Source organism: Anolis carolinensis, chromosome 2, assembly GCF_035594765.1.
Source record: "Anolis carolinensis isolate JA03-04 chromosome 2, rAnoCar3.1.pri, whole genome shotgun sequence".
NCBI lineage: Eukaryota > Metazoa > Chordata > Lepidosauria > Squamata > Dactyloidae > Anolis > Anolis carolinensis.
In genome coordinates, this window is record NC_085842.1 from 307876253 (window position 1) to 307901209 (window position 24957).

The window sequence follows — 24957 nt, forward strand, 5'->3', positions numbered from 1 at the left end:
CCTTGCCTTGTTTCACGGATCAAGTTTCCAGCCTTGCCTTGTTTCACGGACTTCTCTGGACTCAGTTCATGTTTCATGTTTGCCTCGTTTCAAGTTTTGATCTAGCCAAGAATCAAGTCTATTTTCCAGCCTTGTTGTCAAGCTACTTTGGACTTTAAAGACCCTGTCATTCCCCACACCATTGCTTGGCAAGGTGTGTGTTTCGGTCAAGTGGATTATAACTTTGGACTTTAATATCTTATATTGGACAATACATTTCTGGACTATATTTGACCTCATCTGAAAGGTCTGCTTCTGAACTATATTCTTCACTTGTTTTTATTGACTTTATATATTTCTTTAATAAAGATATTAGATAGATTCTGGTCTCTGCGCAAGGTTATTGGTGCTCTGCAGCCTGGGTCCTGACAGGCACTGTAGTCTAATTCAACCAGAGAAATCAGCCATAGCAGAGCACTTGATGAACCAGCCTGGACACAGTATATTATTTGAGAACACAGAAATGCTGGACCACTCCAACAACTATCATGACAGACTACACAGAGAAGCCATTGAAATCCACAAGCATGTGGACAACTTCAACAGAAAGGAGGAAACCATGAAAATGAACAAAATCTGGCTACCAGTATTAAAAAACTCTAAAATCAAAACAGTAGATGGGAACCAACCCTCTGAGGGCAGAGGAGCCCCAAGGACGGCTAATGACTGAACAAAGGATGCCCTCCAGGCAAGAGACAAAACCTTTCCAATGCTAATTAGGGTGATTAACTTAAACATTAATGCTGGCTTCCCAGTGACAAAGGACTCTTGCCACACCCTGGGCTCTATACAGATATATATATTTTTTTCCTTTCCTTGCCTAGTTTATTCATGCCTCACAGCCTCTGAGGATGCCTGCCATAGATGTGGGCGAAACGTCAGGAGAGAATACTTCTGGAACATGGCCACACAGCCTGAAAGACATACAACAACCCTGTGATCCCGGCCATGAAAGCCTTCGACAATCCAATTGTTATTCTGGATTGAGATGATTGGAGTTGTAGTCGAAATGGGTGTATCTTATTTAATAAAGACCCTGGCAGACAGATTCCTTTTTGATGAGACTTTTCATGCCAGTGCAGTATCGCTTTTCCCTCCTCATCCCATGTTCAGTTGGAAGGATGTGTTTCCCCTAATGTAGCATTGGCATTGGAAGGACAGGGAAGGAAGGCTGTGGAAACATAGATTTTTTGGTGGTGAGTTGCAGCATTGTTTGTGCAGTAAAAATGCAATAAACAAAACTTTGAGGAAAAGTTGCAATTGTTTCTACTCTAGTCATGTGCCATGGTCTTCAATAGGTAAGGTAAACAGCAGATAGTGCTATCCCAGAACAAGTGGAAATAGAGAAAATGGGAAAGCAGACAAGTTTACCAGAACAGTCACCCCAAGAATGTAGAAGAAGAAGAAGAAAAGGAGGGAAGAGAAGACGAATATGATGAAGACAAAGAAGACCAAAAGAGATGAGAAGAAGAGGAAGAGGAGGAAGAGGAGGAAAGTGGCTGAGAAAAAGGTTATCCTTGAATGCACTTTGGAAAAAGCAATCAAGAGGCCTCTAACAAGTTTAAATGTTTTTGTTTTCTTGGCTACCTGACTTGGTTACTTCATTTCATATATGATTATTGTTAGGTTTGAAGAAAAAGGTTTGCACACATTTAAACACTTTTCGTTTTTTGTAGTGCAGGAATCTATCCCCATTCTTTCCATGTTACTTTGATTTTCGCAGAATTTTTTTCTGTTAAACAAATAATGTCCAGGAACACGTCTGCTTCATTAACTGAGGTATATATATATATCTGAAAGGTCAAAGTTGTCTCAGGATTATATTGTTTCTATAATAACGTCGTTAAGATGTTTGCTCTTCTTGTTTAAATGTATGTGTATATATAACTATGTGGTGGATGTTAGCAGCATTTGAATGTATTTTTTAAAAACTAACTTTTCTGGAAGGATTGCTACATTTTTCTTTCGACTTAGAGACCCAAGGATGGTTTACTTGACCCTGCTCATAGGGTTGCTTGGAGGATAAACCAAATGAAAATTGCAAAGTGCTGAAAATGGTAAATTGCTGAGAAAAGTGTTAAGAGACATGATTATTAATAATAATGACACCACCACAATAAATAATCCCAGCCGTGCTGTGTCCACAGTGAAATGCACCAAGAAGTGGCGGATGAAACATTTCTTTCCTGACCTCCTTTACAGCTGAGCTGGCAATGCTTAAAGCTCCTTTAATGTAGTGATGGAAATGCTTACTCAGCTTGGCAGAGTCACAAATTTCTTCTTCTCCCCAAGGGCTAGCTGTCCTGGGATGCAACCTTCTACAAAATCTCCAAACAAGAAAAGGAGAGAGAAAGCGACAGACAGACTGAGAATTTACACTCTGTAGTAGAGATAGTTGGGAAAAGATAGTCTCTGACCCTAGTCTCCAGAAAGAGATAGATCAACCAGAAGGAAATATACAGTAGGGCTTATTTTGGAACTGTCAGCTAGAACGTACAGTATGACCCCCTATCCATGAGGGATACATTCCGGGATTTTGCATGGATATGTGAAATTACGGCCAATGGAAGAATAATTAAAGTATCAAGAAGGGGGTGTAGCTTATGCAGGAACCCCTAAACGAATAACTGAATAAGAGGTAATCTACATGGGCACTCAAATCTGGGATCATCTAAAGCATTACTGTTTTGAACTAGACCTAGATTCTGCCAAGATGTTTACACCTCTCTGCTCTCAAAACTTCAGCAGTAGTGGATGCAGAGTCTTGAGAATCCATTCGGGCACCTTTGTTGACATGAGCAAAGGTGCCCAGCAATAGCCAGAAATTCTCTGGAGGTCCATGACTGCCGCTATGGTCACAAACAGCAAAAAAAGGTGTCACCCATTTTCCGCACACAGCAGAGCACAGGGGAAATGAGATGGCAGGATTGGCCTGTATGAACAGTGGGATTAGTTCTGAATTAGAACCAGCTGAGCTGTTCCACCAACTCTAAAACATGGGACTGACTTCTGCTAAAGCAGTGGTTCTCAACCTGTGGGTCCCCAGGTGTTTTGGCCTACAACTCCCAGAAATCCCAGCCAGTTTACCAGCTGTTAAGATTTCTGGGAGTTGTAGGCCAAAACACCTGGGGACCCATGGGTTGAGAACCACTGTGCTAAAGTGAGGCAAAATTGGGTTACTAGTTTTACCCTATGTTAGAGACCAGAAGTCCCTGAACATCATGTGGATGCCCAGGAGTGAAGCTAAAGCTCTATTTGCAGCCCACAATATCCTGTCCAGCCCACTGATTCTTGGAACATAACCTAGAGAGGTGAGTCAGGGTTTTTGTTTTGTTTTTTGCTTTCAACAGTAGTTTTTTGTATTTATTCCCAGTCAAAAAGTTTGTCCCCTTTTTGCCTTTCCAAACATTTTTACCATTCATGTCCTGGCTTTCATCTGTGAAATGTTGTCAAGTATGGTGTTGTATGAACTCCATTTGTGGCAAGTGAAATAATCTGAGGAAGAGAGAATTTGGAATATCTGAAATACAGTTGAGAAAGTGGGATGACAGAGGATTAATCAGGTTGGAGGACATGTGACAGCTGATACTTTAAGATATAATGATAGTGACCATGAATTGAAAAGGAGGATGGACAAGTTCAAGGACAAAAGTGCTCTTAGTGGCTTGTAGTCATAACAGATTATGGTATATTACCTCCAACAGCTGAACCAATATTACTCTGCAAACCATATACTGAAGAAAACAAGCCCAAGGGAACAATTTTATCCATATCCTGCCTTTGTGATTCCTACTGGAACATCTGGGTGGCCATCATAAGAACAGAATCCTGGATGAGAAAGATATCACATGGCTGCTCTTATGTTCTAATGAAATTCTTCATACTTGTTTTTGTTTTGACATAAATTTCCCTTGTTCTTGTGGGCACATCTGGGAACCAGGAGAATTTGGTACCTTCTCCAGTGTGCCTATGCCACACCTCAATCTCTCACCCTTTTTCTTCTCCAGACATTATTGCTCTGGCATTGGAAAAGGGAGAGCTGCAGAGATTTACACAGGGATCAAGGTGTAGTATCTGAGGTTGGATCTTCATTTGTGGATGAGGAGATGCCTAAATCCGGGACAGTCTCTAGGAGAGCATAGGATTGTAGTTCAACAAGGCTGAAAGAGGCTCTGTCTGAATTAAGTAAGAATGGCATGCTGTACTTTATATTAGCACTTCCAGAAAACTGTCGTTTGGAAGGAATTTTGCAAGTATTCACATTTGGTTCTGGGTATTTTTAATTAGAAACAAGTGATATTTTAATGTGAAAAATATACAGCAGACTTATTATAACCAATGACATTCAACGCACTGTCGTTAAATTATTCACGTCTAGCTTAACCACTGCAGTGATAGCTTTTTTCCAATCTATTTTTATTTATATTTTATTATAACTTTTCATGTAAAAATTAGAATAAAGTGGAAACAGAATTTTTAAACTAGCAATTAAAGGAGAGCTGTGCATTGAAAATGATTCTGAAACATACCGTATACATTACTCAGTGAAGTCTTCAGAAAATTCCTGGGTGCAATGTATGTGGCAAGGAGACAACAAATATGTTCTTAATATACTTCAAAGCAAAATAAACAAAACCTCACTTTATAGCAATCCAGGGCCAAAAGTGCCTCAGTGAGGTCAAAGGTCTTAAATGGAAAAGGCTAAGAACGCTTACTCAGAAATAATATCTCTGGCTTCAAGCAAACTTAATTCTAAGTACATTCAGAATACTAGATTTGAGACCTGGTGCCGATTCACACTATAAAACTGTAGGACTAAACTTCAATTTTAATTGCCATGCTTCCATTCTATGGCATCCTTGGATTTGCAGTTTAGGGAGTGGTATTCAGCCTAGATATTTTAAAGGCACCAGATCTCATCTGATCTTGAAAGCTAAGCAGGGTCAGTCCTCGTTAGTACTTTGGTAGGAGACTGCCAACAGTACCAAGTGCTATATTTAAGAGGCAGGAACTGGCCACACCTATTCCCTGCCTACAGGTTTGCCATAACTCACCAGGCAGCTTTAAGACACATACACTTGAAATTCCTAACCAGAGACCTCCTGGATCTCAAGAAACTACAAGCCCCAGAATTCCATAAAAGTACAAATGGAATCACGGTGCTTAATTGAGTAGTGTAAAAGGTCTCTGAGTCTTCCAAAATCCTTCAGCAATATGAAGATTGCAGATGGCATTACAGTAGAGTCTCACTTATCCAACATTCGCTTATCCAACATTTTGGATTATTCAACACATTTTTGTAGTCAATGTTTTCAATACATTGTGATATTTTGGTGCTAAATTCATAAAGACAGTAATTACTACATAGCGTTACTGCACATTGAACTACTTTTTCTGTCAAATTTGTTGTATAACATGATGTTTTGGTGCTTAATTTGTAAAATCATAACTTAAACTGATGTTTAATAGACTTTTCCTTGATCCCTCATTATCCAATATATTCGCTTATCCAATGTTCTGTCGGCCCATTTATATTGGATAAGTGAGACTCTACTGTACCTCTATTAATGTTCAGCCTTTATTAATATGATTTACAGCCTCCACTAAACTCCACCTCCTACAACACTTTATTTAGTGCAGTCTATGTATCCCGGGAAATGTCTCAGATAAAACTGAATTAATCCTGGGAAAATTGGGATTTCCCAGTTCTCTAGATTAATAAAACACCTGGAAAGATCCAGGCATTAAGGTAATATCCGATCTTTCCAGGTGTGAGCTTTGTGGGGATTGACTCGGGGACTGCTTCCACAGTCCTGGGGGTCAATCCCCACAGCTATCCCAGTTCTTCAGGCTCCTGGAGTTTGAAGGAGCGGGATGGCTCACACTCCCAGTCCCCAGCTCCCCATTTCCCCCGAATAAACTTACCTGAGGGAAAACCCCCCTCCCTGCCACCTCCTGACACATCTATTTTGCTCACCAGGAGTGCTCCGCAGAGGGGCCTGCACTGCCGGGAGGTCCCTCGTGCAAGTTTATTTTGGGAAAATGGGGGGCTGGGGGGGACTGGACCTGGGATGGCATCTAGCCATCCCTTGAGGGAAAGCCCAGGGTTTGGAGCAGGGGTCGGAGATAGAAATCCAGGAGGAACTGGGTTAAAATAAACCAGTTCCTTCTGGAGTTCTGGCCTGCCTGGAAGAGCCCTATGTGTTTTTATCTCTGCTCTTTGAAGATAGGCTACTAATTTTGTAAGTTTATTGCCCTTGCATCTCACTGTCCTTGCCATCCTGTATAGCCATGGAAAGGCTAAAGCTCATGCTGGTTTCCATACCTATTCATACTACACTTTTCTTGATTCTTTGGGTCACACTACCTATCCCTCAGGTAGAGATGTATTTCTCAGGTAGCTATGGATACATTCAATCTTGTTTGATGAGCTGCACTATTAAAACAATCCTTAGTAAGTTGCAGTCTAGTAGGGCTCCTTCTGACATTGGTAGAGAGTTTAACAGTTGGAGCGTAAGCTGTTTGGGAGCCTTACAGGGTGCTTCATGGCTGCCTAATTAAACCAAACAAAAGCATAGTCTAAAGCAGTGGTTCTCAACCTGTGGGTCCCCAGGTGTTTTGGCCTACAACTCCCAGAAATCCCAGCCAGTTTACCAGCTGTTAGGATTTCTGGGAGCTGAAGGCCAAAACATCTAGGGATCCACAGGTTGAGAACCATGGTCTAGGGTCATGGGCAGCATTTCTGCACTTATGCTTTATATCATCAGCTTTTGGAATTCATTTCCAGAACACATGTGACTATTCTGAAAATGATATAAATGGTTTAGGGAATTACACTGAGAGTGGAACTTACATTCAGAGATAATGTATTTATTTTTCAACCCAATTTGATCTTTAAATCCCTAAATAAATTGGGACCAAGTTTTGCGAAAACACAGTTTGTTCCATAACAACTTGCCTAAACTTTACAATTATGATCTAAGGCATTATTTTTTTGATCTACTGGACAATGGCTTTTTTGTCAGTAGCCCTGCACCAGTAGCCCTAAGTCGGAGGCCGGGCTGTGGCGCAGGCTGGTTAGTAGCCAGCTGCAATAAATCACTATGACCAAGAGGACATGAGTTTGAGGCCAGCCTGTGTTGGAGTGAGCACCCGACCATTAAAATAAAAAATAGTCCTGCTCGTTGTTGACCTAAGCAACTCAAAAGATAGTTGCATCTATCAAGTAGGAAATTTAGGTACCACTTATGTGGGGAGGCTAATTTAACTAATTTACAACACCATAAAAATCGTCCAGCAGTGTTTGGTATCCAAGAAGTATCCAAGAACTTGGCTTCCCAGTGGATGATGAAGCAGCTGCTCCCCCTGTGGCTGGAATCGAGCATACCCTCAGGAAGCTGGAAGCTGGAGAAGGTTAAATTGCTTCTGTGTCTCTGTCTCTATGTTCATATGGCATTGAATGTTTGCCATGTATGTGTACATTGCCCTGAGTCCCCTTCGAGGTGAGAAGGGTGGAATATAAGTACTGTAAATAATAAATAAATAAAATAGAAAAATTATTTCTAGAGTATACTCTTTCTAGAATAATATTCTTCCAACATCTTTTTGGATGTACTTATTAGAGATGGAGACTTGGGGCCAAGTCTTGAGATCTAGCAATTGTACTGTAGAAAGTCATTAAAGGAGGCCTTGTCCACCATGAACTACTTTTGGGTGGCACTAAGACTTTTAGTTGGCTACTGATGGAGACAAATAGTGGCCTATACTTACCTTTACTCCGAGAGAGCAATAAAATGCGCTTTTTAAATACAAACATGATGAAAAGGGAAGGGGGCAGGTTAATTCAAGAACGACATTGAAAAAAATCAGAGAAATGCCAAGATGTAGGGATATACAGTATTAGTCCAGTGGGAGGTGGAAACTGGGCCAGTTAACTTAAAAAAGAGGACCAAAAAAAATTCTCAAGTGCCCCAGTGTTACGTCTGCTGTTCAAGCTTTAGCATTCTTCCTTTCTTGGAATGTAAAAAAAATCCAGGCTAACAGCATAATATAGGCCTTAATCACATATGAATAAAAGATTCATCACAGCAATGTTACCTGCAGATTTATGCAAGAAACATGTATTACTGAATAAATGGGAATGTGAACAGCAATGATTCTTGTGCTGTTATCAGCTGACATCCAAAGAACCATGTTGCTTATTAGCTGCACCACTTGATAACTTAAATGGCCTTACATGTTGGAAGCACAAGGCAGACAGTATTGCATTTAGGGAATTAAACAGATTTAAATGATACTAATCTGAATGCAAGGCTTCTCCAAATGTGTCAATTTCATTTGCAAAAATATGCACATCAGTTGAATGGTTGAAACAAAAGACATGACAGATTAAAAAGAAACAATCAAGGCACTGAAATAAATAATTAATATTAGCAGTAATAATAATTCAGGAACAGAGCTGTTAAGGGATGATCCAGCTTTAGCAATTTTTAAATGCCATTCACCATACCTATTCAGAAGTAGATCCCACTAATTTCAAAGAAGCTGAACCTCAAGTAAATAAGTAGATGTTGCTACACATATGTTAGTTATTATTTGTATCACATGTTATTGTAATAGGATTTCTTCTTTCCTATTTATCAGTTTTTAATTTGTCCGTTGCATTTTTGTATTGTTGCTTGTAATATTAAAAATTAGTGGATTAGAAGAAGCTGTTTCCTGTTCTGTTGTAAAGGAGAAGACAGTAAGTGAAAATACACCCATGGACACCTTCATGGCTCTGAATGTGAGAGAGCAAGGGGACAAACTTTGCACGAGTAATACATGTAACGGAGACTTGGAACATCCCTTTATATTAGTTTTCAAAAAATCACTAACTGCCTTAACTTCACCCAAACAATATCTGGAATTTTAGTTTTGTGAGATGATGCCAATTTTTCATTATAGATCCCCAGCTAAACTCAAAGAACTACTATTTCCAGGAATATTTGGTGACAGTCATTCAACAAATTTGCAAGCGAGGTTGTGACATTCTTCTGTGGTCTTCTGTTATACTCAGACGATAGGGACTCCTGGCATGGGACGGTAAAGATTTCTGGGTTGCTGTGAGTTTTCCAGGCTGTATGGTCATGTTCCAGAAACATTGACTCCTGACGTTTCATCCACATCTACGGCAGGCATCCTCAGAGGTTATGAGGTCTGTTGGAAACTAGGCAAATGGGGTTTATAAATTGGAATGTCCAGGGTGGGAGAAAGAATTCTTGTTTGTTGGAGGAAAGTGTGAATGTTGCAATTGGACACCTTGATTAGCATTGACTAGCCTTGCAGATTCAAAGCCTGGCTGTTTCCTGCCTGGGGGAATCCTTTGTTGGGAGGTGTTAGCTGGCCCTGATTGATTCTTGTTTGGAATTCCCCTGTTTTCTGTGTGTTGTTCTTTATTTACTGGTAGCCAGTTTTTGTTCATTTTCATGGTTTCCTCCTGTCTGTTGAAATTGTCCACATGCTTGTGGATTTCAATGGCTTCTCTGCATAGCCTGACATGGTGGTTGTGAGAGTGGTCCAGCATTTCTGTGTTCTCAAATAATACGCTGTGTCCAGGTTGGTTCATCAAGTGCTCTGCTGTGGCTGACTCCTTTGGTCAGACAAAGATTTCATTGTGTAAGACAGTTTCCTGTCTTCCTATAGGTCTCATTTGGAGTGGTCTGCCAGACTCAATTCTATGCACTGGACACTTATGTAGAGATATGTGGGTTAGGAAAAGCTACTCACTCGTTGCCATAAAAAAAGAAACAGCATCACTTGCTCAATGATGTAGATATGCATAAAATGGGTATCTGCCAATATACACATATTGGTTCAAAAATAATTCCTACCATTTAAATATAAGACATCTCCCCATTGGGGAAGGCTGGCCAAATTATTTCTGAGTACACTCGGTATGCAGTCCACATGCTAAGTGCTGATGGGCAATTCTTCTTTCCTTATGGGTCTTAAACGTGACTTTGACTTTAAGTAGAGGGTGTCTTCTGAAGTCCTGCCAAAATTTCAGATACAGGATAGTCACCTACAAAACAGGAGATCTGGTCCGCATGGTTCCTGGAAAGGATCTCCTTCTTCCCTTATCTTACTTCTACAACATCTAGTCCCTACTAGCATGGGATGAATCAATGCAATGTACATACATGTTGGCTATTTATTCAGTGGGTCTACTCTATATTTAGGATTAATAACTGGATTTTGGCCAGAGGGGGGAATCCACACCTCTCTGAAAGCTAATGAATTTTTCACAATATTTATTCTATGGTATATTAGGCTTGAACTGTCCAATTCCTTATTATGCCGCTCCCAAATCCCTGCCTATAGCTCCCTTTTCTTCTCGACAGACGCTTCCAGTTTGCAAACGCTACCATATGCAAGGCTTCGAGGTGCTATAACTCTGTATAATACACTATCCCAGTTTAACAGATCATTCTGTTAGTATATTGTATTTGTACCAGGCTTCTATCAATTTCTTTGCATGTAGCAAGGAAATGAAGAAAGACAGACCACCTTAATTTTCCCTCTGAAAATAGCAGATGATGCAAACTAAAAATAAACACTGTGTTCCTATTTTGAACCTTCATCATTGTTACAGTTCTGTAAGCCATCCTTCTCTACATGCGTTTAGTTCCTAGATTTCCACTTGTCCCAGAAGACAAGTAGTGAAGAAGTAGGAAAGGTGGAGCAAAGGTGTCTTAGTGAACAGAGTATTGTCATGATATGAGTTGAAATAGAATAATTTCTCCTGGTGTGCTAAGTGTGTTTTTTAAAAATTAAGTTGGTAGTGTATTAAAACACCACCTTCAATTGCAGCAGTACAGATTCCTGTATTCGCACATGATTCTGCTACCTAATTCTTCTGCAAGTCAAGGACAGACTACATAAAGTGGTCCAAATGATAAGATTATGGTGCATATACTTCTAATATAATTTTCTGTCTGTTGGCAGACACGCATTTTCTGACCTTTGTGTCACCTTGGCATCTTGAAGTAATTTTAAAGGCAGGAACACAAAAAAGACTTTATTATATAGTTCTCTCTTCCCTTAAACACATGGAAGACATAACTGGGCATGCAACATATGGATTCGATGGAACAAAGGCAAGGAGATGAACTGTTTTATTCCATTTCCAGTTCTGTGTTTCTATGAATAGAGATGCTTTTCTGCTTGGATTTGCCAGCAGTAAATCTCCACAGCTGTTGAAGGAGAATGTAACATAAAAACAGTCCTACTGCATCAGTCCAATGGGCCATTAAATATAGTTCCTTGACTCTTGAGTGTGGCTAGATCCAGATGCTCAAAACCATGTAGAACAGCAGAGGATACTAAGAAAGAATATCATTTCTGATGTTCACCTCATCTTGTGCCAATGTCAAATCTGGGCACATACTAAGCACATGGTTGCTCTACTATCTGAGTTATGATAAACTATGGATTCAATTGCTATTTCTGTTGCTACAAAAGAGAGATGACATCAGAAATTCAATCAGGTAGAAGTTAGAAACAAATCGAAAGTACACAACAACAGGAAAAAACCCAAGAAAGGTAAACTTAAATGCAACTGAAATGGTGAAAAAGAAAACTTGAAAAGTGATGAACTTGTGATGCACATCTGTAAGCAGCTTTGACAAAAGAAAATCCCTCATACATTGAACAAGAAAACCTCTGAATCAACTGGTAGAATAATAACTATTCATGGGATAGAGGTAGTGCCAGTCCCCATGTTAGTACACTGGTGAATCTGCTCTCAGTTTCGGTCCAGATCAAATACGGCCAAAACATGGGATAGTTCTTTTAGGATAGTAGGTTCATCACTCCTATGGCATAGTAGTCATTCCCTGGAAGACAAGAATATGGGAGGAGCAGGGTGGGGGAGATTGACACTTTTATCTCTTCTCATAGAAGCTGTTTGGAAGATCAGGTTCCATAACATGGATAACTCCTGTAGAGGTCAGATTAAAACCCAGAGGGAATTAATCCTACCACTGACATGGAAACCAAAAGTGGTTGCTTTGCCTAATTTATTTGGGGGGGGGGAGCAATATAATCTTGGAATATTGGTTTGGAGTCTAAAATCTGTCAAATTATTGATGGTTTGTATACACAATATGCACATAATTGTATGCTGTCTGCCATGACTGCTGGAGGATTTTGGAGGCTGTAGTCCTAAAGTAACTTTTCCAAGATCTGCACAATCCTATGCACAGGGGATGATATTACAGTAATTACCTGTTGGGTCACACAGTAGCTGCAACTGATATGGAGGACAGATATAGGATATCCAATGAGTTCCCTGCTGTTTTCTTTTCTAGTTTATTGTAGATGCTTGTTCATTTGGGCTTGTCTACACTTGCATACACGGCTAGGTATGACGCTCCAGTTTGCAGGCAGATTGTCCACCAGATGGTACAGCCTACTCTTTGAGAAATATTTGAAAGGACAACAAAAAACAGCAGAAGCCATTTGACAGTCCACATGGCCAAGAGAAGACTAGCCAAAACATTTCCATGGGCATCAAAATGAAAAGATGAGTAGATCCCAATATATTTTGATGGCCTTGTCTTTACATCACCACCTTCCTACTACTGTTCAAAGCAGCCCAGGCTGGGGGAAACACCTCTTTTGACCAGATGTCAACCAGATGTGCCCTTTGAACCATAGTTAGCCTGCTGCCTTCCATTTAAGGGGTCTTACTCCTTAGAGTATACTGGCCTTGGTATACTACCTCTCCTTTCTCTGGCTGCAGGGTTGGAAGTGTGAAAAATATCCAGGGGATCAGAAAGCTTTCTTTCACATAAGCATAGAATTACAGAGTTGGAAGGAACCACAAGGACAATGTAGCAGCTCAGCTTACCAGGCAGGAAGCCATAACTAAAACACACCCAGCTTCAGTTGAAATACTTCTGAAGAAGGAACGCCTACTTACTAACTATATGATAGACAACAGAATTATATATAATAATATATAATAAGAGAAAATTCTGGGTAAAGTAATGGGTAAAGTAATGAAAGAATATACACAAACTCTCTCACTACTATTAACATTTAAAATATGATCAACCCATCACAACCACTATCTTGTGAATTATAAAAGATGCACAAAATCTTGTCACTTTGAACATAACCTGAGTATTCAAGACACTTGGAACATAATCTGACAATAAATCATCTACATAAAATGTGTTAGATGTCCTTGGAGATTTCTGGAGTATTGGGGTGGTAAAGTGATAGTTAAACCATTATAAAAAGAACAGTGTAACAATACTTGGATAGCAGTTTCCACAATATCTAAAACTGCCATGACTAAAAGCTATGGAATCCCAGGATATGTAGTTTGGTGAGGCACCAACATTCTTTGGCAGAGAAGCTTAAAGACCTTGTGAAACTACAACTTCCTTTATTCCATAGCATTGAGCCATGGAAGTTAAAGTGGTGTCAAATAGCATTAATTTCCCCAGTGTTAATGCACCCCTGGTTATCATAGCTAACCTCTCTATTCTACCTTTCATTACTTAGAGATTCATGGCCGAGCACAATCTAAATTTCCACCCATCTATCCATTTCTGGTATTTCTATATTGCCCTTAAATGTATTTCAAGGTAGTTTATAGTTAAATAAATAAATGAAACACACATACATAATTAGATTACTACAAAACAAGTCACAATAAACACAAAAGCGCTTTCAAATTTGCCACAATCCCTGCACCAATTCAGATAGCAGAGTGAAGGACTCAATTATAGTGTTCAAACCAGAGTTTACATTTCCATCACTGACAGAAAAAAATGAATTATGTTTCAAATGCTTGAGAGAAAATATCTTATTGCCTTAGAGATGGCAACTTAGGAATCTCATAGCTGGATGTTACCAATGAAAAATCCTACCTCTGCTGATTTCTGGCTTGGTAGATCTGAGGAGGGCTGCAATTGTTGGTAATTAATAGAAAATGATAGGTTCATGTTAGATCTCAAGATAGGTTCAAGACAGCAACTTTTGCTGAGCTCACAGTCAAACAAATGAGCAATGGCAACCAAAGCACAGTGAATACCTTTGATGCTCTTGAATTTTGAATGCAATTTCCAGTGATCTCCAAGGACAACTCTAGCTACAACACTTGAGAATAGTTTGGCCAAAATGAGCAGTCAAACCTATAGTGTAAATATGTGTAACCGCTCAAAGAAGAACTGTTTTCTACTTTGGTCACGAAGAAGGAGGAAATATATTTTCTGTGACGTGCTGGGTCTTGCTGGTTTTTACTGTAGAAAGGAAACGACAGAAAAAGTAAATGTCTTAATTGGATCCTTGCAAAAGATAGTGTGTTTCAACTGATCATGGCAATTAAAGGTGCAAATTCCACCGTTCGGAGGCTGACATCTTCAGGTGTCTCTACATAACCAAATTAATGCCACTGCTAGCTGTGCCACATAGCCAGGCTGTAAACTAAATTAATTACTGCAAAAAAGAATGAATAAGCGTGGCTCAGTCAGAGCTGTAACAATCTTCTTGCTTGCTGTCGGAGGCTGCATCGAGACTTTTGCCTCTCTACTGCCCATGAGTGCAACCTGGCAGTTGCTGACTGTAACGTTTCTATTGTATAGTTTATGCTAAATATGCATATCTTAATTGCATTAGTCAAAATAATTAGCTAATATATTTTTGCATAATGACGAGGTAAGCAAATATCACCGTAGCTCAGTGCTTCTTGCATGAGTAAATTTGGAAAATTAATAGACTCCCAATTTCCTAATTATCTGCCTTTTATTCCGAACTCAAACAATGAAACGCTATTGCACACTCCTGGGCATCTTGTAATTCAGTTTGCACCTTGATTTTTTTAAGAGCACCTGGCTTTTTCTCCTCTTCTTCCAGGAAAAGCATCTAAAATATGATTCTTTCCCCTGAATGCTTTTTCAATGAACCTGCTACACCAGCTTCTTAATTTCTTGACACAGCTGAGGCTAATCATTATAAGAGTTTTTTTAATGCTCTAAAATGGTTCTAAATTGAAAAATGATTAAAGGGGGTGGGGAGAAAGTGCACTGAATGAAGGATGAGCTGGCAATTAAGACACCATCCTGGAGATGAGCAAATCATGGACATCCTCACTTTGAACTTTCAGTTTGTTGCTGAGTTATCCACAATTTGCTGGTAACACAATCCAGCTTTTCTCCACTTCTTTCAGCAATAGCAATCCAAGAGTAAAAATAAAGTTTTGCTATTGGAGATCTGCCCTGTTTGCCCCTAATATGCCATGTTTTCACCTCACTCTGGTTCCTTTTCCACTGATTTTTCCAGTTTGTGTCCTTTGAAATAGATGTTTTGTGATCATCCGTGCCCCTCAGGGAAGCCATTTTGTGAAGGCTTCTATGCTAGTTTCTCAAAATTTGAAATATTCTCACTAGAATCAAAATGTTGGAAACTTCTGAGCTGAGACATGACTTCTGGTTCAGAGTCATTCAGTGAGTTTTATGGTTGACCAGAAATCTGAAACTGGATCTCTGAACAGCCTGAGATCCCACACCTCACCTCACCCCTGTCATATACTCTAGATTATTGCTTCTTAAACTGTGGGTCTGACCTCTAATGGGGGCCCTTTACCTTAATGTTGGGGTCACAGAAAATTTGGCAAGAGTAAAACATTTCTGAATGCCACCCATTTATATAGATCTGTTAGCAACAACATGCAGTGTTACTATTTATAGTTGACTCTGCAGAAAATGCTTTAGCTGCACTTCACTAAAAAGAAAGTCAACTTGTTTGGCAAACCTTACAAATGCTGATTATCAGTAGATGTTTGATTTTTATACATCTTATATGCCTAGGGTCACATAAAAATTTATTGGGCAGAAAGGAGTCACGAATGGAAAAAGTTTAAGTAGCCCTGCTCTGGATGCCTTGAGATACAACTTGCATAATCCTCAGGCATTGCCACTGCTGGCTGGAGCTGATAGTGTAGACATCTGGAGGCCATCATGCTGTACTTAAATATTCATTATTATACAATACTGATTTCCAAAAGGGAGTGAATTATATGCACCACAATGGTAGCTGATGGTTCACAGATAACTCTGGTGCTGAATCTACTCTGGATACTTGTCCAAACTTTAAAAGAGCTATCCAAAGTGCTGAACCTATGTTGTAGAAAACCTGGAATGGATTTATCAGTCTACTGACATGGGAGTCAATAGCCATGTTGTTATGACAATATGATGCAGCATTAAGAATCCAAGCAGAAGGAAACAGAGAGGTAAGAGCTGAACATTTCAGTCCAGTAGGAACCAGATTTATAGCCGACACTTGAATGAGAGCATGTGCATGAGGCCTGGGGCTGTCCGCATCTGGTTTGAAACTTCATTCCAAGACATTATCAGTCAAATTTTCCAAACAGCAAAGTAGTTTATAGAAACAGCATCAGGAAAAAGGAATTACCCATACATTTCCAAACAGTATTCAAACTTATTATGGCTTAAGGGAAAGCAATCCAAAATCTGATAAGAAGCTTCTTGCCTGATGAAGTTCACTTTGGCAAGATTAAAGTCTCATTTCAACTCCAGATGAATAGGAATGAAGTATTAAATTCCAGGAGGAGAAAAAATTTGGTGTCCAAATGGCCAGGAGAAAAATCACGTGGCTTAATTGTTGATATTAGTGGGGAGAGCCCTCTTAATTTATCCACAAACTCTATTCCATAGATTTACTTCCCACATTTATCTATATCATGTTCCAATAATCTTTTTGTTTTACATTTTTTGGATTTGTAGATGGTTATAAAATCAGTTGAGTGGTGCCTAATGTTTAGAGTAGACCCATGAATTGGGATTTATATAAGCATTGAGGTGCTAGTCCATAACTGACCCAATAGGTCTATTCTATTTAAGACTGTCAATTCAAATTAGGCCTTGATCACTTTTGTTCCAAAACGACAAATAAATGAGTTGGTGGGCAAATCACTCTTCTCTAAATGATTAAATTGAGGCTATCATATTTTGTACACATTCTGCGATGAAATGGCTAACTGGTAAAGATGTTACTATTCAAGGCAGTAAGAAGTAAGTGTATGGAAGTATGAAAAGAGGAAGATCACATTACTGATGGATTAAGTCAATAAAGGAGACTATGGCCCTGAATTTCCTAGACCCAAGCAGGGCTTTTGATGATCAATGGTCTTGAAGGTATCTCATTCATCATGGTTACCATAAGTAGAAGTCAACTTGATGGCAAAATATATCTAGAATTGCTTCAAAGTTCTGAGATAGACACTAGGATGGTTCAGTTCATGCCTGTCCACTCAAATGAGACATGAAAAGGGTACATTTAGTATATGCTGGAAAGAATTCCAGGTTCTACACACAAGAAGGAAGGGTTGCTTTCCTTCCTTTGGATTATGACCCATCAACTACTGGAGGTAGTTGCTAGGTACCCAAGTAAATTTCTGATTTATGGCAACAGTACTGTGAACCTACCATGTGTGCTTCTGGATAGGGCATGTTCAGAATAGGTTTGCAATTGCCTTTTATCAGAGGCTGTGAGAGTATGACATACCCAAAGGTTCCTATGGTCAAGTGGGGTTTCCCTTTGTCCTAGTCTAACACATTAACCAACTACACCACATTGGCTCTCTTATAAATAAATACACAGGCCTAAATCCTACCAGGAGGTTCCAACTAGAATAAAACCACTAATTCAATTGTTGAATAGTCAATCCACACATATATACACTCCCTTGATTCCATGGGTTTCCTATAATTTGGGTCTAACAATAAAATTCAAGCCACTGTAGTAATTATAATAGAAGGGGGGAAAGAAACGTCCTTGTGAGAACTGGCAGAGGTAACAAAGAAAACAGCTATACAAACCATAGACAACATTTAAAACAAAACAGTATCTTAACTTAATTTCCGTCCTCCTTTCATTCTTTCATTCTTTCCCCTGGAACATTTTCACTGTAGAGGCTGCAAGCCAGCTTCTCCAGAAAAAAAAAAGAAAAAAAAAAAGGGAAACATGTTGAATGATCAGCAGGGTTCCCTGAACATAAGAAAAGCCAGAAGAAATGAAAAGAAGTTACCAAAGTTTATTATTATTGTTGTGGAAACGGGACTTTTTCCAAAGCTAAATTGAACGCATATAAGCATTCAGATGTGAAAACACTGCTGCCAATATTTCTGATCATGCCTGTCACATGCCTGTCTGATCACTCACTCAGCACCTTTATCTGCATACATGGGATGGCAAAGTTACAGCAATTTTGCTAAAAGTTTATTCTAGGCACTGCATCAGTGTTTCATTGCTGTTGGTGGTGGTGAGTTCCTTCAAGTAATTTCTGATTTAGGCAACCCTAAGGCAAATCTATCATGGGGCTTTCCTGGCAAGATTTGTTGGGATGTGTATGCGTTGCCTTTATCTTTCTTTGGGCTTAAGAAAATGCAACTTGTTAAAGGCCACCCAGTGGGTTTCCATAGCCAAGCTTGGATTTGAACTCTAGTTTCCAAAGTCATAGTCCAACTTCTACACCACCTTGGCTCACTTTCAGGCAGTTTGGCTGGCATCCTTTACATATCCATAATTGCATAGCAGGCAGGCTAAGAGAAACCCTCTTAGTGAGTTGTGAAGATGCGAAATAGGATAGAACCAGTACACAATAGGCATGATACACATTGATTCCAAAACAGATCTCTTCCATTGTGCATCATTCCCAATGTGCAATGGTTCATTTGCTGGCTTCCCCATGTAGTAACATAACAACAGACTTTTACTGGATACAGATTTATGGGATTGCCCAATTCAAGTTCCTACAGGTGTAAGTTCACTCATGAAGACCTACAACAGTGGAACTCTCTGCCTTGGACTATGGTGGAAGCTCCTTCTTTAGAGACTTTTAAACAGCGACTGGATGGCCATCTGTCAGGGGTGCTTTGATTGTGCTTTTCCTGTACGGTAGGGGATTGGACAGAATGGCCCATGTGATCTCTTCCAACTGATATGATGATGATGAGATTTATATCCTGTTTTTCCTCTTATGTAGGACACAACACAAATTACAGCATTTAAAAAAAAACAATACAGTTAAAATTATAAAAAAGTTAAAAAAAAAGAAAACAAGATTATAACAACACAAAACACTAATATTTCAGCATAAACAACATTATTTTTGACACGTTTAGCTTACTATTTTTCATGTGGTTAGGTTGATATAAAAAACCCAATAGGCTGACAGCTAAGCTGAGTAGTTTCAATTGTTTAAACCGTTGATGTGTCCAAATTAAGTCCAGTTAATTTATTACTTTTGCTTGGTTTTTGTGAGCAGTTTGAAGAACTCCTCCAACCTATATGTGCTGAGTATACAATAAGCTTGTGCAATCTGGGTAAACCGCGATCCGTTTTGGTGTCCCAGGTTTCGGTGGAGCCCCGATCCATTTTATCAGGAGCTTCTTGAATTCGTGAGGGCAGAAATCTGTTTTCACTATGGAGAGCCAAAATATTCATTTTCTGCCTAGACCATTATTGGGGGGGGGGGCAGAACTTCACAAGCTCCCTTTCCCATCATTTTAGGCATTTAAGCTGTTTCCTATGTTAGCGGAGGAGAGGTATTGTAGGCAGGCGTGTGTGCTTTCTCTCCCAGGCCTGCCCGCTATGCACACACTTTCCAAGGCATTTAAAAGAGGCAAGTTCTTAAAGCTGTTTCCTACTCTAGAGGAGGAGAGGAGAGGCACTGTAGGCAGGTGTGCATGCTTTCTCTTTTGGGCCTGCATGCCACACACACTCTCTTTCCAAGACATTTAAAAGAGACTTCCCACTTCCAGGTAAGGAAGAGCGATGACCTACTGGAGCTCTCCTCCCTGGGCTACCTTTAAAAACAAATCTGTGCACAAGTCTAGTATACAATTCTCCATTCCAATTCAACACAGGACAAGTGTAGAATCGAGTTGAGAAAGGGAATAGGGAGATGGGATCAATCCCTTTCCAAACATAAAATTTCTATCCTGCCTCAGAATCAGAATATCCTTTAAAGAAGAGCTTTCCAAACATTTCATGTTGGTGACATACCATTTTTAGACATGCACCATTTTGTGACACAGTAATTCAGTTTCGCTAGCAAAGTGGAAGTTAAATCTATTCCTTATGAGAAATACTAACACATATATACATTGTAATAATGAAATGTATGGGAACATAACGTATTTCATGAAAACCTTTCATTTATATTTTTGAAAATATATGATGTATTGCTTATTTCACATAGACTCAGAGGCTTCTCATTACATTTGCACGACATATCTGCATACTGCAGCTGACACACGAACATGTCACGACACACAGTTTGGAAAGTTCTGCTATAGAGAGCAAGTTTCCGTAGGAGAAAACAATGTATCTCATGTCAACAAATGGTATGTTTTCATTATCAATATGCATAGAAAATCCTATCAAATATATCTTACAAATACAAAGGAAATAGCCATGCTAAAGCCATTTTGTGGTATTAGAACAATTCAGTGTTGGCTGGATCATGCATCTTCTTCTTTTAGAAAAACTGCTTCAGATTATTGTCAGGTGGAAGTGATTTTCCCAAGCTATAAATTTAGCTTTTCCTCTGATCATGGCAGCCAAGCAAAGACAACTGCCACAACATGGATGAATGCCATTTGAGATGCACGCATTCTGATGAACCGATTATTTAAAATACAGCATTTTACATTTTTTAACAGACAGATAGCAGACTAACTATCATTCATATCTTGAAAAATTCAGTGGATGTCACAGTATTTTGGCACTGGTCTCCAGATGATGCCTTAGGAGCTAAAACTAGGATGCAGAAAGCCAGTTTTTAAAGTGATAGGAAGAAGAGAAGGTAAAGCAGACAGATGGCAGACCTGGATAAAGATAAGGAAAAAGAAGTGGGACCCAGTAGACCTTCAAGCAATCTTGCTTCTGGGCCCCTTCACAAGTTTTGGCTTATCCATCCTAGAAGCCCCAGGCTTCTGACACACATCTCCTGTACAGAATAGTGGACATATTCTAGGGTGTACAGCACATTGAATTCACTGGTTTAGTTCCTTCGATACTAATACTGCTCAACATGAACTATGTATAAATGACCTTTGAAATTAGAGATAGAAGATGAACCTGTGAAACAGCAAATAATATGGTGTCACAAAAGTTTGGGTATAATGTTCATATGGATGAATGGGAAAGATGTGGTCCAAAGATATGACATTTATTTTGTGCAGTAATGTTAAAGAAAGTTGATCTTATCCATAGATTCAACCACTCATAGCTTGAAAATATCCCATATCTGACATACACACATTTCAAAACAATACCTTATTTTTGCTATTTTATATATTTTACTACAGCATTGTATATAAAGGGACTTGAGGATACATTAATTTTTGTTTCCAGGGAGGTTCCTGGAATGAAACCACAGGGGGTCCCACTATATAAGATGATACTTATATGATATCTAACCCCTAATAAGCTAATGAAAATGTCCCAGAATGTCTTGACCCGTTGCTGAGGATGTTAAAATAAGAAGGACTCTTTTCTCTATGTGTGGTAGACTTGTGAGAAGATGAAAAATTCTGGTTTAAGATGTATACATTCATCAAAAAAGATTGTAATTTGTTTCTGTTGGACATTATGGATACAGAACTGGATAGTAGTTATGGACTATCTTCAATACACAATAAAAGGAGCAAAAATATTGCCTCCTCAAACTTGGAAATAGACAAAAGCACCGATGTTGGAAGAAATGATTATTAAGGTTGCTGAGTTGACCCGAACTGCCAAATAAATGTGAGTTCAAAAGGATACGCGAATTGAAGACATCTTGAAAGACTGGAAACTATTTATGGACCTTTTGAACAATAAAACATCTATGCAATACTTATAGTTATTAGTATCAAATAATCCCCCCCCCCACCCGTTTCTTTTCATTTTCACCAGGGTTGGGGGTGGTGGTCAGAATTAGTTACAGTAGAGTCTCACTTATCCAAGCTAAATGGGCCGGCAGTAGCTTGGATAAGCAAATATCTTGGATAATAAGGAGGGATTAAGGAAAAGCCTATTAAACATCAAACTAGGTTATGATTTTACAAATTAAGCACCAAAACATCATGTTTTACAACAAAATTGACAGAAAAAGCAGTTCAATACGCAGTAATGTTATGTTGTAATTACTGTATTTACGAATTTAGCACCAAAATAGCATGATATATTGAAAACATTGACTACAAAAATGGCTTGGATAATCCAGAAACTTGGATAAGAGAGGCTTGGATATATGGATATATGTCTCCCTGCTTTCTTTCTCCTTTCTTCTTTCTTTTTCTTTCCTGACTCTTTATCTTTTGAATGTATTTTATATTGACTGTAAACTAGATCGTTAATGTTAAAAATCATTCTATCAATCAAAGTTCCTGATTCACTGAGCAATTGATTTATTCCCTACCTTTCTCCCACAATGTAGATTCAAGATACCTCACAAAAGTTTAGCCTTTTAAAGAGGATCCATCTCAACAGCAATAATTGCTGGAATCCCATGTATCAGTGCAGACTACAATAGACTCCTCCAAATCAGTTGCTGAAAGGCAAGTCAATATGAAGGTAAATCTGATCCATTCTATTGCATGAGTCTGGTCAGGTCTATCAATAAAATCTAGCCCAAAATTAAAAGAGAATTAAGTAAATTATGTTATAAACCTAATCAAGATGATTTAGTTTAAAAGCACAACGGTTAAAAAAAGTACAGCATCCACCCATGCAGTGTTGCTTCCTCAACAGCCAAATTGCCAGAAGCCTGCCTGATTGAAAAGGTCTTTGCCTACGAGCAGAAGGACCACCGGGAGGGGGCCAGATGAGTCGTGGAGCAGCCACCAAAAAAATCAGCAGCCCCCCAAATGTGCCTCTGAAAGTGGTGAAGGGGCTGAGAGAAGCGCCTCGGAGACTCTTTTCATACTGTCTGGACTTTTGTAGGCAGCAGCCTACTTTGTCTGACTGTGAGTTCATGATTCCTAGCCTAGACGCTTCTGTTAATGTCTTTTCTGCAGTTTTGCCGTAAGAGTCGTATTACTCTTAGCAGCCCATGCATATGTTGTGTGTAGCTTTCTAACTGGATCCAGGCGGTGATCATGGCAGGTTTAACCTATGTTTGGTGTATCACTGTCAATAACTGTTTTGTGAAACTTCTGCAATATAGATGAGCCAGCTGGTATTAGAGGAAGTGTGAAGATATTTTCATTTGATGGGGAGGGGGGAAGAGAAGGAGGTGGGAGGAAGGGGAGGTTTGTGGGTGTGTTGTAAAGTCTGTTGCATGAAAATGATAGATTTTATTTTGTTAATATGCCTTTCGTATTTTCACTCAGTTGAGATGGATTTATGCCTTGTGAAATCTGCTGATACCGTGGCACTTTACTTTGCTTGGCAGCTGCTATTAAGCCTTGTGGTGCATTTGCATTTTGTAAACTTTCACTCTTGGGAATCCCAGTGGGGAATGGAGAGTTACACCATGAAGTCTGTTCCTGACTGATTTGTCTCTGAACATTTATGTGTGAGAGAAAATCCTTGGGTGTTCAAGAGAGGTGTTGGGAGGATTGGAGAGCTTGGTAAGAACAATGGGTTGAATGGCAGACTTTCACATGGTTTTCTGTGTGCATGTGTGTGTGTGTTTGTGTGAACATGCCAGGACAGCAAAGCTTATTTGACAACCAATGTATAAACCATCCCTCCATATTTATTGGATTAAAATCCATGGGCCCCTTCTTGAAATCAATATATTGTACACAAAATTTTGCATGAATTGCACATAACTCGGGTAAAACAAAACAAATAATTAACATATTGGCAAATGATACCTATTAGAGAAGGCTAACAAGAGGAAGAAAGTTGGGTACGCATCACTTGGAGACTGGCATTCTGGTAGGTAACGAAAGATCCCATTAGGTAGACTATGTTTCAGTCTTTCTTGATGTTGTCATTGATGGTTTTGATGTTTGTTGTAATGTCAGTGAAATTCTTCATCAACATTGTGGTCTTTTGTTGTCCATGTTAAGTCCTGAAAATGCCTCCATATTCGTCCATAGTCCACATCTACACTGACCATTTAATTCAGTTCAAAGCTGATTTCAAATTGTGCAGACTATACAACAAACTTCCTAAAAGCACATAAAAGAAAGCCCTTAATGTGCACCAGTGCCCTGTGGTTTGTGTCACCAGCATCTGGGCCGCAAACTTGTTCCAGGATTTGTAATAATCTGGATAGCGCAACCACTTTCTTCAATTTCAGTTTGAAACTGCATTAAATGGTTAGTATTATATGGGGACATAGTTTCCAGAGGATTTGTTAATACTATAATGTCATCATCAGTCAAAACATTTAATTTAATTATCTTTTTCTTTAATTTTAAGCAAAGGACAAAACAGCAAAACTAGAGGAGTTATCAGGTTTTAAAGTAGGAAAAAGTGAGAAATTTAAGAATTTCATTGAGTAATAAAAAACCTAACTTTGTTTTTTGAAAAATTTGTGAAATCTAAAGAAACAAAAACAAAATTTCAAGTTCCATATAAGGATTTTCAGCTGGCCTGCTAGGGACCCAAAATTATTATCAGAAGCTCTGCATTCAGAGCCATTTCTGCTGATGGAAGTGGAGCAGGGCAAGTAAAGAGGACAGAGAGAAGGAGGATGTGGCACCAAAACAGCAGACCCTTGATTATCTATTAAAATGCTAGGGTCATTATATGGATCTAGCAGAAAGAATACCTTATGCTCAAAAGTGAAAGAATACAGATATAACTTTAAGAGAAGGCTGGATCATGAACATGCTAAAAATAGCAGAAATTGGCAAGTTATCCGGCTTGGTAAAAGAGAAATCAGTAGACATTTTAAAA

General features: G+C 39.1%; 1 long non-coding RNA gene across 1 annotated transcript in view; it reads left to right on the forward strand.

The window, feature by feature from the left end:
* Positions 1-24957, forward strand: part of LOC107983123 (uncharacterized) — a 54906-nt gene that overhangs the window by 21661 nt on the left and 8288 nt on the right. Inside the window, exon 3 of the long non-coding RNA XR_010003648.1 lies at positions 22541-22677. This is a non-coding gene — a long non-coding RNA (uncharacterized LOC107983123). The remainder of the gene's footprint in view (positions 1-22540; positions 22678-24957) is intronic.